Genomic DNA, 15,027 nt, shown 5'->3' with positions numbered 1-15,027 from the left:
TGATGTTGCAAATCTCTCCCAGCCTTCTCGTCCTTTCTTTGCCACAATGATAAATCCTTCAATCTCACTAATGCATAAGGATGGATTATGGACCTCCAAACTCAAACTGACAACATAAGGGTAGAATTAGAGTCTCCAAAAGCCAACCCAGACTCTATAGCAGGTACTGCTTTTATAGGGAAAATGAGGTAGTTTTAGATCCACCATACTAGGGCTAGATCCACTTTGAAAGGAGGTAAGTTCCATGAGATAAGGGATAAAGCCTCATTAGTAGTAATTTGAGATCATATTCAATAGAAAATGGATGAATCAACTCTCGAAGCTTCTAGAGGGGGAAGCTTCAAAATTATATTTTGTTTTTCCTCATTTCCATATGTCATCTCACTTTTAGTAAAGGTAACCTATGCTAACCAATGCAAGTTACATGTGTTCAACATGTGCCATCACATGTTGTAAGGAATGTAAGTGCGATGGAATCTTAAATTAGGGTTTCTATCTAATGTAATATACGATTCTTATAACTTTTGGGATTAGTTTTGCTTTTAGCCTTGTAGGGGAATAATGAAAAGTGTAATGGATGGCGAGAGATTCGGGTTTGGGGCCCTTTTCATAAGTGTGACAAAATGGTCTGTAACATATTTCCCCCCTAAAGTACAAAGTTAGAAGTTGTGGATGAGGACTGAAGTGCTTTACCATGTGAAAAGTATGGATCAAGAGTTGACTGGTTAAGACTTGAAAATCATCCATTACAATACATTATCATCATTATATCATTGTTGACATAGGCATACCCATACTCAACATATAAGCCATTTTACATTTATAATGATAAAAGTCACATCGACTGATTATGCATTATGGATCCATCTTTCGATGACTTTCTATATAACCATAGCCATCATACTTCATAGATATATTTATGAATCCTAAAATTGCAACCCGAATGGAGGAAACTAGATCCAGGGTCTTCCATCTCATCACTCGACAGTATGAATCTAACCATGTGAACTTATGTTTTGACATTGAACATGGTAGACACCATATTATTAATGACCAATTATGAAAGTCGTTAACAGATGCGAGAGGGACCACCAATAATGATAATGGCCCTCAAGGTACTATACATAATCTACGAGGTGTGAATAAATGAGTTGAATTCGAACACCACACAAAATCTTCCAGTTGAAGGCCAATGATGAGAACCTAGCGTTGAAAGCGAGGAAACTTTCCATTGATGAATGCAAGGTCCAAGGAACTGAGGGGAGTTTCTTGATAAACTTCCTAGATAATGTGTTTAAGTCAATAGGAAGCGACCTGTCACAAGAGGGCTTTGATGTATCCCCTGTCAACGACACAAAACATATACCAAGATTTGAGATAGAATGTGATGATGCAAAGTTGGTTCAAGGATGGATGACATGAAAAAAGGCTATAGGTATTGCAACAGATGTCAACTAAGGGCGTACTACTCTTGAACATATCGATGACACTTATATGGAATTGGAAGCATTGACTCAAAAACCCATTATGGAGACTTTCGATAAGGTGTAATAAAAAATGAGGCAAGCATATTTCCCAACCCAAAATAGCCACAAAGGTGAAAGAGTGTCATGTTCAAGAGAGAATTACTTCAAAAAATTAGGTTTTATGCTCTGTTTCCCCAGTGTTCCCTTCTAAGCATTTTTAACGGACCCTGAGAAGGAGTGGTTCAGTCTCATCATGCTTTACAAGTCCTTCGTTGTTTATGTTTTTGCGAGTTTAGTGAAGGGGTAACTCGACTTCTTTTTCATATTTAGAGAGTTTGAAAAGAGGAAAAAAAGAAAACTTTGAGAGGTTCCTTTTCGTAAATTTAGTCCCTTAGGCTTGAAAAGGCGTAAATCAATACCTAGGAGAACTCTTTTAGTCATGCTTGACTAAAGTATTCCTTTTTTGTAAATAGTCAACTTGGTCCATAAAGGGGTAAAATTATACTTGGTAAATATCGTTTTATTTACTTTAATGAGTGTGAAAGAGATAAGTGTACTCGACGATCTTTTAATGTTTTGGGAGTATGAAAAGAGCTTAAAGAGGACTCCAGGGGGTTCCTTTTTCGTAAGTTTTAATGAGCCCAAAAAAGTGATAAAAGTATGCTTGGTGACTTATTCTCATGTATTTGTGAGCACGAAAAGGAACAAAGACTAATCTTGGTAAAGTATTCTCATGTATTTACGAGCATAAGAAGGAACAAAGACTAAGCTCAAAAACACATTCTCATGTATTTACAAGCAGGAGAAAGAAAAAAGACTAAGCTCAGTAATGTATTCTCATGTATTTACAAGCACGTGAAATAACAAATACTAACGTAGAAATGTTGAAGAATATAGGGAAATTAGAGTTAAAGAGATTCTTCCAGTCATGATAACTATTTGTGAGGTGTTTAAATTTTTCTTCTTAATCCAATCTTCACTTATTATTATTAGAGTGTGTATTCTTTAGTTCATCAAATAGCTACCAAAACAAAGAGACAAGAACACAAGATGTTTGGATTTCTGCCAGGGCCAAAACCTCTCCCTCTTGGAGATGAAACCCGCACAAAATTCTTCTTATAGAGATTCCAATTGATGAATACCAAGACCATGACTCTTGAACTATTATGCCACTCCAAGTCGAAGACATCAATCCTCTTCTTTGTCACTGTTGAGATCGTCATCATTGAGGCCATCACTACTGCACCATCGAAATCTTCATTACTGCTGCAACATCATTGCACTTTCACCAAGGACTTCACCATACCACCGAGATCTTCATGAGGTTTGCACCTAGATTCACCGAGATCATGATTGTTTCACCATAACTACACCTTCATTGAGATCATAACCTTATGACAATGTCTCCATTAAGATTGAGATCATATCTATGCTTAAGATCATGACTACATAGTGTGTTACTATGGGACCTTCTCCATCTTAATTCTGTCAAGACTATATATGCTACTATGGGATAGCTAAGATCCTTTTCATCACTATTATGCCAAGATTTGTAACTACATTTTCTTCCTACACCTAGACCTTCATGATACTGTCTAGAATGTTGAGACATATTGTTCCCTTCTGGCACCGAGACCCTTATCATTATACCTATGCCGAGACTGTAACCATTTCAGTGATACCCAATGGAAATTACAGTGATGTTGTCCATCCGAAGTCTAAACCTTACTGTCATGTGAAGAAACTCAGTCCTGTACCAATCCGAAATTATAGAGGGATCTGAGTTCCTGCACCTCCGAAGTTACAAAGACAATTGTCCAAATTTATGTCCTTCTATGGTGACCCTAGCTGGGTATATATAATGGTTAGTCTCCCATATTTAGCCAATGTGTCAGTGAACCATTGTGCCTCCTTTTTGATCTAACATGACTATGTTTTATCTTACTTGAAGGCCAAAATCATTAAGGGTGATTGTGCTTGTCTTTGGAGGGCTTCTATACTTTTCTATAGTCTTGTATACATTACACATAGGCTCAAGAGGAACATGAAATTGACCCTTTAAAATAAATCCTAAGGCTCTAAATGGGAGCTGTTAGCACCTAAATCCACCTCAGGCTGAAAGAAGGCGAAAATCAGGGTAACCACAAACCACGCTCAGTCTCGTAGCTAGCCCTACGAGAGCAGGAGAGGGCTCTCTCCGAGTCACACTCAGTGAATAGATAAACCAAAAGGTCTGAGATGACTTAAAATGCGGTGTTTAACTTAGGCTAGTAAGTGAAAAAGGACTTTGGAAAATATTTTTGAAAGTGACTGTGTTTCTAGGATGTTATGGGACCACTGGACCTCAATGAACAGAGAACTTAACATAAAGGAGTAGATTATTTCGTGAGGCAAGGTAGGTGGAAAGCATAGCAATTTTAGTTTTAAAATATGGTGAAATGGAGAGATCGATTAAGAAGATGAAAAGGGCATAGGAGATGAATCCTTTTCAACAGAAGAATGAACACTAACATGAAATTTTCCTCTAGGTAGAGCAATAAAATTGAACTCTACCTAATCTCATTCGAAAAACTTCACCAGAAATGAATATGAAATGAAATATGGAACATAACAAGGTACATATGAAACATAAGATACACACTTGCTATACTCACAACCACAGGAATCTCATGAAATAGAGCCGCTGCCTTTCATTAATTCTCTGTAAAAATATACAATGCAGAAACCAAGTTTCTTTCCCACAGTCTCCCAGAAGTTACAAGCTAGCCAACCCAAAATTGGTTTGCAAATGGTTTGCATACAATATATAGAATGTGCCATGAAGAGATAGAACGCCCAAGGGTCACAAAATGAAGGTGGAGAGCCAAGAATCAGCTATAGGTGCAGCTCCAAAAACATGAAAAATGGCTTGGGTGACCCTTTGCCTTCCTTTTCCACTTGTATAACTGACCATATGGAGTGAAAATGCTTATAAAACCGTCGCTCTCCTCCTCCTGTGCGTCGCCCTCTTTTCCAGGTGACTGTTGGAGGCCTTCCCGATGTCCAAATTGAGTGCAGGATAGCTTGTTGGAAAGGTATTTGAGTATAATTTCCAACCCCGCCAGAATGTTTTGATTTGAAGTTCATTTTCGCTGTCAAAAATCAAATCTCCTAAGACTGGTCGAACTGTGTCAACTGAGGCTGCCTCAAGGCAGAGTGCTGTTGCGGTCAACTTTTGAGTGCCTTCCTCAATCTAAAATTAATCTTGTGATAGCTCTTTGGAAATATTGTTCTATATAATTTCCAACCCAACCAGAATTTTGCAATTTGGATTTCATTTGCCCTGTCAAACATCAAATCTCCCAAGACTGGTCGAACTGTGCCAAATGAGGCTGCGTAAAGGCAGAATGATGTTACAGTCAACTTTTGAATGCCTTCGTCAACTCCAAATTGATCTCATGATAGCTCAATGGAAAGATAATTATCTCTAGTTATCATTTGGATCATCAAGCAAGTCATTTGGCCAACCAATCTAGGATAAAACGTGATTTTTCCAAGGTCGCTCCAGAGGTGCATCAATTCTCCCGAGACAATTGTATTTTTGACATTTCTTCAAAACCATGACACCTGTGTAAAACGTGAAGGAATTTTTTCTTCCTTGGTATGTTTTGGACAAAAACCTCTCTCAGTTTTCCTGAATTCATCTTTGATTGCTCAAAAACATCATTTGAGTGAAACATATCCCGATGTGTGGGACAAGGGATTTGTCGAAATGAAGCGAAATGAAGGGGATAGGAAGCTTCTAAATTCTTGAGGAAATTTTGGGAGGTATGGAGGGATGTTAGGAAGTAGGGGAAAGTGGAATCTCAGAAATTGAGTGAGGGGAAGGGGTCCAAAAAGGCAAAACACAGGCCCAACCATGGAAAATTGCCCGGTTGTAGCAAGAAACTAGGGTTTGTGCGAAAATGAGGAATTTGAGGGATATCAGTGATGGGAAGAGTTTGATAAGGTAAATTATGGATAGGGAAAGGTGTATGAACATCAGGATACAAGTTTTTCTGATGATTTGACCATCCAAGAGAAATTAGCTTCAAAACCCTAGGAGAGGGAAATGAACCTTGCCTTGGCACAACTGAAACATGAACAAGGTGTGAAATGACCCAATGGAACTTGACATGATGATGAAAACCCTCTGAATGATGTTAGACTCAGCTGAATGGTGACATTGACTGACATCTGGACAACTTTGAAAGGAGTGAAAGAAAACCCTAGGCCTAATGCCTAGTGACCAAATTTTACTTGAAGACTCACTGAAATGATAAAATTTGACCTTGACACCTTAAAATCACTTGTGTAAGAGCATATTTGATCACTGGAGGAAGGCTGCAAAGACTGACACTAACATTGGCTCCAATGGGGGATGGTAGCTCCTTGGAGGTGCCAAGAACTACAGATCTTTGGGGTGAGCAGACAGTGCCTTTGTCCATTGGGCTATGGAGTCCATTATTCCAACATGACTCAATTTATTTACATGAAACTTGACTCAAACTGACTCAATGCAAATGACATGACTAAAAAACTTGACTGAACTTAAAACTTAAAGCTTGGTGGTAGTACATGACCACCTTTATTTCTTACAAGACTACATATCATCAAACTATATCAAACTGCCAATGTAACCAATCAAGAAGATGGCTTCTGGACTGATTCTTCCGATCAGATCTTCTGGTCAACAATTGATATTGGTAATTGGGCCTCCCAAAACATAATTGGCCATGATCTCCTTCATCACTGAATACTGCAATTATGACCTTCACTGCTGACTGTAACAAATTTGCCATTGGATCATGAAAAACATGAAGATTTACCTCATGTTGAAGAAACAAGATGTCTTTTTCTTTTGATTTTGATCTTCCTTCATAATGTTCCTGGTCCTCAAAAAATTCTGAACAAGCAGATGAGTGGATTTCCTCTTCAAAGAACACTTCAAAACATGAAACATATGAGGAAGAATCTGAAATGGAATCCATAATGGTCTGGTCGGTTATAGTCTGAATATATTTCTGATCATCTTGACATGATATGATAGCCAAATTCTCATTACATTCATCACATTCATTAATCATGAGAAAAGCAACTTCGGATGATTCTTGAAACCCAACACTAACATTTTTATCATCTACCATAAATTCATCCAGAGAAAGCTTTTCACTTACTTGAACAAAGTTCTCATCTTGCTGTCCATGAGCTGACTGGATTACCTCTCCATGAAGGCTTTGTTCTGATGACATGAGAACATTTGGACCCAAAACTTTGTTCTCTTCTATGGACCAATCTGAAATGACACCTTTTCTTTCATCACTTTCAGCCATATGGAACTCTCCAACTTGATTATCTATTTCATGTAATTCATGTTGACTGTCAAGATGCAAAATCCCTTCATTTTCCACCATACCCAAATCTTGATCATGCTGCAAATTTTCATGATCATCTTTACACTGCTGAAAAGGAATTTCATACAGGGCTTCCATGATTTCATCATCCATAAAATTATCATCCTCATAATATTTTTCAAGGCTCTCAATAAAACCATAAGCATGCTTGCAACAATCATGAACTAGATTCAATGATGGATAAGAGTCTTTATATCTTTCAATGAACAGGGCATGAAAATCCTTTAGACAGTAAATACAAGCAGCGGGCAAATTTTCATACCAAGATTGGGCTTCACCTTCAAGAGTGGCCATGAATATCTTCATTAAGCAATCTTCAGGAAAATCAACCTTCAACTTGCGAATATGCATGTGAAATCGAACTAGATGTAAAGCAGCGTCCTTCTTACCATCATCTTTAAATGTAGGTAGATTCCTTGACCAATCTACCTTTGGAATTTTATTTGGGAAGCCTGGGATGTGATCCGGCTCATGGGAGCGTATCTTCTTGCAATCCGATCCATCGCGAATGGAGTCGCCACGTGAATGATTTCAACCATCTTCTTATGTTTGATCGTTGTTCACCATCAACATCAGATCTGAACTTGAGATATGTCCTGGGACAAGACAATCTACAAGCATACAATTTTGTCCCCAGCGGAGTCGCCATATATTGAAATCCTCTTTGCATTCAGTTTTCTAAGAATTTTCAGGCCAGCAATTAGAGCTTGATATTCAGCCTCATTATTGGAACATTCGAAGGCTAGCTTGTAGGAGCAAACTCTTACGCTGCTAGGTACTTTGTTTGGGGCGGAGAAAGGACTGCGTACCCAAATGCCAATACCAGCTCCATCATTCCCGACTGCTCCATCGAAATCCATGGTCCATAAGCCTTCTTCTTCTTCTTGCAAGTGCTGAAAATCCTTTTGTTGCCCATTTTTTGTTTTCCGTCCATTGTCCTCAACTGGTTGCCCATTCTTTTGTTGCTTTTCTTGTCTTTCCTTTCTCAAAATCTCTCTAAAATTTTCTGTTATCGCTGGAATGTCTTCTGCTTCTACTATTTGACTATCTATTTCATTTAAACTATCTGAAAACAAAACAAAAGACACTAAATCTGTATGTACATAGTTTACAGGATGATTGACTGGTTTCTCCTTGCTTGTGATCATATATTTCATCTTTTGTTCCCGATATAGCTTCCTCATTTGTCCAAACACCGGGATTGTTGCATAGGATAAATCCATCTGTAGTGTCCCCTTCAATTTCGCCACCCAAGATCTGGAAAGAAGCATGCCAAACCTTGGAGGAATCTCTGCTACCACTACGTCCATAAGTACATTTTTCATAGGAAGCTGATCCAAACTTACCACTAAGTCTTTGATAAGCCCTATGCATCTTACTCTGCTAGAATCGAATGAATAGAGATCATGATATTACCGGGTGATGCCTAGACTAAGCTTATCCATGATAGACTTGGGCATGAGATTGTGAGAGGCTCCGAAATCGAACATGGCATTGTGTAGCACAAAGTCATGCAATCGTAAACTGATGTAGAAGGGTGGCACCTCGCTCTCGGGAGACTCACCATTCGTTGCTGGTCCAAAAATAATTTCAAGCTGATCATCTTCCACATTTACCATATCAGACGTTGGGTCCACGTTCAACATTTTGAAAATCTGTCCTCTATAGTTGCTGTTTTTCATGATTTTAGTCAAAGGGATGGGTATTTTTAACTTAGAAATCTCATTCTCTAAGCTAAAAGTGGGAGTCCTTTCTACCTCTTTGACTGGAGCCTCTTTCTTTTCCTTTTCTTTTGATGTACCTTGTTGCTGTGATTGTTCTGCTGACTTTGATTTGCTGCTCTATGGATCAACTGTCTCCTTTCCTTTCCTTTGTGCAATTGCTGAATCATTCTTTAATGTCTCACCATCCTTCTTTTTCTAAATTGTTTTGACCGGCACATCTCTATTCCTCAGTGAATATCGCTGCTGTTGGGCGGATAGAGCATTCATGTAGCCTCTTTGGTACTCATCTGATTCTTCCTCCAAAATAGTGTTACTAGCTAGAATAAAATCAGCATCTTGGTGTGCAGCTGAATTCACTGCGCATTCATCTTCTTCAGTGATGTATGTAGGCAGCTCATCTGGAGTAAAAAGATGGTTCTCTTCACCTATTATGTTTCCTTCCTCATCTGATTCCTGTCCATGCACAAAATTCTGCTGCAAAGGCGTCTGTATGGGTTGCTGCATTGCCTGCTCTTGGTTTCACTGATCTCTTTGTCTTATCCTATATTGCGGCTGCTGCTGCTGGCCACGAAAGTTAGGATTCCTAACTTGTGGCTCAGGCTTGTCAATTTTCACTCTTTCAAGCATCTGCTCTACCTTTTTGAGCAGTTGATCCATTGAAGAAGATTCTTCTTTCACTTTGGTTTTCTTCTCTGCTTTCGCCCTTGCTCTTTTGGACAGCAGGTTAGCTTCAACGCTGACTGCCATTTTCTGCATATCTTCCATTGTAGCCGGTTCTCTCTCTCTCAATTGGTACGCCATGTCAGCATCGAAACCATCCGGAAACTTCATCATTGCTAGTCCCATAGGTGGCTTTAAATGATCTGGGATGTCGTTGTAGACTGCATTAAATCTGACACAGTAATCTTGGACCGACTCACCTGCATTCCTTTTGATTTGCTCATACTCGGCCAGAATTTGAAGGGGATTCTTTTTGATTTCCCACCTATTCAAAAATTGTCTTTGTAGCTCAGCCAAGGTAGTGATACTTGTAGCTGTCAAACCTCTGAACCATTTTCTCGCATCATCTGTTAATGTTTGTACAAAGAGCCTCATTGACACGTTCTTTGCATCGATCTCATGAAGTCCATAAAAGTTTGTCATTTTTTCCACATGCTGTTGAGCGGTAACACCGTTGGGAGTGCCATCAAAAAACGGAATTTTACTTTGATAATCATTTGGCATGTCATCTAGGACTTGAGGCAGAACAAGAGGAGCAAAACGGGCAGCCATCATTCTTGGTGGATTTGGCCTTGGAGGCGTTGGAGGATTATGCACAGTTTGTAAGGGGCTTGCACTTGGAGTTTGGGGCTGTGTGGCAATATAGCTATCGATCAATCTATTAGCTCTTTCTGTCTCAAGGTCTACAAGAAATTGTGGATCGGGGACGGTGTAATCAACAACCTTTTCAGATTTAGATTCAAACAGTGATACCTCAAATCGTTCGTCAAACTCAAGCTCTTCAAGATACTCAAAAATGTCGGGACATGAAGGGGATTTGAATATGGGAGTGAAGGTGCTTTCTTGACGAAGGAGTTTTGGGATCAAATTGGGATTTTCGTAAATGTGAGGAGGATCCGGATCCGGATTCGCTCTGGTATATCGTCTTGAAGCCAACGTGCTATTGAAAAGAATTACGGGACACAACCAACTTACTCAGCCTTTCCAATCCTAAGCCCATCATCCGGGAGCCTAGAATTCTTATGAAACAAGGGGATTTGATTTTCAACTAGTTCCCCAGTATGGTCGCCACTATGTTAGCACCTAAATCTGCCTCAGGCTGAAAGAAGGCGAAAATCAGGGTAACCACAAACCACGCTCAGTCTCGTAGCTAGCCCTACGAGAGTAGGAGAGGGCTCTCTCCGAGTCACACTCAGCGAATAGATAACCAAAAGGTCTGAGATGACTTAAAATGCGGTGTTTAACTTAGGCTAGTAAGTGAAAAAGGACTTTGGAAAAGATTTTTGAAAGTGACTGTGTTTCTGGGATGTTATGGGACCACTGGACCTCAATGAACAAAGAACTTAACATAAAGGAGCAGATTATTTTGTGAGGCAAGGTAGGCGGAAAGCATAGCAATTTTAGTTTTAAAATATGGCGGAACGGAGAGATCGATTAAGAAGGTGAAAAGGGCATAGGAGATGAATCCTTTTCAACAGAAGAATGAACACTAACATGAAATTTTCCTCTAGGTAGAGCAATAAAATTGAATTCTACCTAATCTCATTCGAAAAACTTCACCAGAAATGAATATGAAATGAAATATGGAACATAACAAGGTACATATGAAACATAATAGACACACTTGCTATAATCACAACCACAGGAATCTCATGAAACAGGGCCGCTGCCTTTCATTAATTCTCTGTAAAAATATACAATGCAGAAACCAAGTTTCTTTCCCACAGTCTCCCAGAAGTTACAAGCCAGGCAACCCAAAATTGGTTTGCAAATGGTTTGCATACAATATATAGAATGTGCCATGAAGAGATAGAACGCCCAAGGGTCACAAAATGAAGGTGGAGAGCCAAGCATCAGCTACAGGTGCAGCTCCACAAACATGACAAATGGCTTGGGTGACCCTTTGCCTTCCTTTGCCACTTGTATAACTGACCATATGGAGTGAAAATATTTATAAAACCGTCGCTCTCCTCCTCCTGTGCGTCGCGCTCTTTTCTAGGTGACTGTTGGAGGCCTTCCCGATGTCAAAATTGAGTGTAGGATAGCTTTTTGGAAAGGTCTTTGAGTCTAATTTCCAACCCCACCAGAATTTTTTGATTTGGAGTTCATTTGCTCTATCAAAAATCAAATCTCCTAAGACTGGTCGAACTGTGTCAACTGAGGCTGCCTCAAGGCAGAGTGCTGTTGCGGTCAACTTTTGAATGCCTTCCTCAATCTCAAATTAAGCTTGTGATAGCTCTTTGGAAAGCCTGTCCTGTCTACTTTCCAACCCAACTAGAATTTTTCAATTTGGATTTCATTTTCCCTGTCAAACATCAAATCTCCCAAGACTGGTCGAACTGTGCCAAATGAGGCTGCCTAAAGGCAGAGTGCTGTTACAGTCAACGTTTGAATGCCTTCCTCAACTCCAAATTGAGCTCATGATAGCTCAATGGAAATCAACTTGTCTCTAGTTATCATTGGAATCATCAAGCAAGTCATTTGGCCAACCAAGCTAGGAGAAAACTTTATTTTCCCAAGGTCGCTCCAGAGGTGCATCAATTCTCCCGAGACAATTGTATTTTTGACATTTCTTCAAAACCATGACACCTGTGTAAAACGGGAAGGAGGTTTTTCTTCCTTGGTATGTTTTGGACAAAAACCTCTCTTCATTTTCCCAAATTCATCTTTGATTGCTCAAAAACATCATTTGAGTGAAACATATCCCGATGTGTGGGACAAGGGATTTGCTGAAATGAAGCGAAATGAAGGGGATAGGGAGGTTCTAAATTCTTGAGGAAATTTTGGGAGGTATGGAGGGATGTTAGGAAGTAGGAAAAAGTGGAATCTCAGAAATTGAGTGAGGGGAAGGGGTCCAAAAAGGAAAAACACAGGCCCAACCATGGAAAATTGCCCGGTTGTAGCAAGAAATTAGGGTTTGTGTGAAAATGAGGAATTTGAGGGATATCAGTGATGGGAAGAGTTTGATAAGGTACATTATGGATAGGGAAATGTGTACGAACATCAGGATACAATTTTTTCCAATGATTTGACCATCCAAGAGAAATTAGCTTCAAAACCCTAGGAGAGGGAAATGAACCTTGCCTTGGCACAACTGAAACATGAACAAGGTGTGAAATGAACCAATGGAACTTGACATGATGATGAAAATCCTCTGAATGATGTTAGACTCAGCTGAATGGTGACATTGACTAACATCTGGACAAATTTGAAAGGAGTGAAAGAAAACCCTAGGCCTAATGCCTAGTGACCAAATTTTACTTGAAGAATCACTGAAATGATAAAATTTGACCTTGACACCTTAAAATCACTTGTGTAAGAGCATATTTGATCACTGGAGGAAGGCTACAAAGACTGACACTAACAGGAGGCACTAAATAAATAAACCCTCTTGCTCATGAAATCCATGCAACAAGGCATAATAATAAATTCATTTTCTTGTTTACAGAAATCGTAATTACAATGTCATGAAGACCGAAACTAGTTAAACTTTCTTCAACACTCCCTCTTAACTAGGGAGGTATTCATAATGGTACTTGGTCATTCTCAATCCGAAGAATTTCTCATAAGAAGAATTAGATTGGTAACCCATCTGTATAGCATCATACTAACCAATATTGTTTCCATAGCAAGGCCTTGACTGACAAATCTATCTTTCATCAGATCAGAGCACAATGTTGGTGAGACCAATGAATATAGACACCTTCATCATTGTCTCTCAAGGTACATACCCACTTGGGTGTTCACTGAGTATGATCTTCTAGGAATATTCTTATCTTGGGTTCCAAACCCTCAAAGAGTATCGGTCTCCTTGCCTACTCTTGTCTTGGATGCCCTACACATCCTCAAAGGGCATCATATGTTAGATGTTTACCCAATTCTCCATTCTTTCTTCCAAAGTGAAGACAAGAATGTTGTGTCTATCTCTCCCTCTCAACCGGGGAAGATATGCCCAAGCTCCCTTTGATCAGGAACTTGCCAAGCTCCATTTTAATTAGGAACTTGTCAAAGCTCCTTCTTAGCTGGGGAATCTTCTATACATCAACAAATTCTTCTTTGTGGGTCCTTAAACTACTTGATCAACTTCTCTCCTTGAAGTCATGAAACTCAGTTGAGATTCTTCCTTGTAGGGAAACTACCATTGATCACTTTCCTCCTTAGTTCATCATGTCATTCCTTTCTTCATGGAAATTGGATTTCTTCATATCTGGAACCTTCGTTATATGACTACTTCTTTCTCATTATGCTTCTTCCATCGACCACATGAATGCTAGTTGTACTTGTATTTACAACTCTTGTTTGAGTAGCCCTGCATGAACTTATCAAGATATTATTCAAGAAATCAAAACATAATATTAAATCAAATCATACCTTACGAGATGGATCTTCATCATGATATATTTACTTAGGTTTCAGCATCCTGCATACATGTTGACACATCTCCCAAAGATATCCATTGTCAAGGGTCTCCATATTTTTCCATCAGAGTCTTCATATCTTTCCGGGAGATTTCCTAGTTAAGTCTTCTTGGTCTTTTGGATGTTGATCGCCTTTATCAGGGTTGCATATCTCACGATCTCTTCCTTCTTCACACATTCCATTCCTAGGTGCTTTCAATCAGAGTTTCTTAATTGTGGTCAACCACCTCATACTTCATATGAGGACATATTATGTTGATTTCATCTAGTATGTCTTATGCCTTCCTGCATCCTTTCAAAGGAGGAGATCCTATTTTTCTTGATCATGATTCTTAAGATAGAAGTAATGATCCATGTTACCTGCAACCATACGACATGAAATTATAATATTAAACACAAACATACATACCTTATTTTACCTTTAGGTCATCTAGGCTTCTTTCAATAGCTTCCTTGATTGAAGTGTCTTCAACCCCTTGATCTTCTTCTTCTCTTATGTCACCATAACATCATCCATGAATTCCACAAGTTGGAGTTCTTGATGAAACACTTGCTTCCTCTCTATATTAGTGAACCCTTCGATGAGAATTCCATCAGAGAATCTTGAGGATCTTGTATATCCTCATCTGGCAGATGTTTCCTTTTGGTCTTGATGTATGATGAGCCTTGTCCTGGATGACTTCTTCCTTTCCTGCAATGTTCATTGAGGTTCCCAAGAGTTATTCCATTCATGTTTGATTGTCATATATTTTTTCCTTCATGATTCCCATGGTGATGTCACGATTTCTAATGATTCCATGATGCCACAATGCATATTATTATCTTCGTCATCTATAACACAAGATTTAGGAGCTTATGATAGCACTCTTTTGTGAGGGATACCATCTTACCCATAGTAGAGATTTTTTTACTCCCTCTTTCCTTGCCCCCTTTTCTTTAGCTTCCTCCATATTTCCAGTGATATGAGCTTCTTTCTATAGCATTGAATCTTAGCTATACTTATTTTGTCTTCCTTTGGGACCAAACTTTTCTTTCCTTTCTTCACATGTTTGATTTCTTTAAACCTTGAATACTTTTTCCATCAACTTGTCTTTTTCTATTTAGCATAGAGACCATAAGTTTTCGAATGAGGTAACTTTCTTGATTTTTTGTTAGTGCATTATGAATCAATCATGGTTATCTTCCTTCCTATATCTTGTATATGGGACCTTATGAATATATCCTACATCATTTGATACCCTTTACTTTCATTTAGATTAGATTTCAT

The sequence above is a fragment of the Pinus tabuliformis genome, chromosome 4_2, assembly GCF_031772625.1.
Source record: "Pinus tabuliformis cultivar Carrire ecotype Pingquan chromosome 4_2, CPIR1, whole genome shotgun sequence".
Lineage (NCBI taxonomy): Eukaryota > Viridiplantae > Streptophyta > Pinopsida > Pinales > Pinaceae > Pinus > Pinus tabuliformis.
This window is presented reverse-complemented; position numbering follows the sequence as displayed.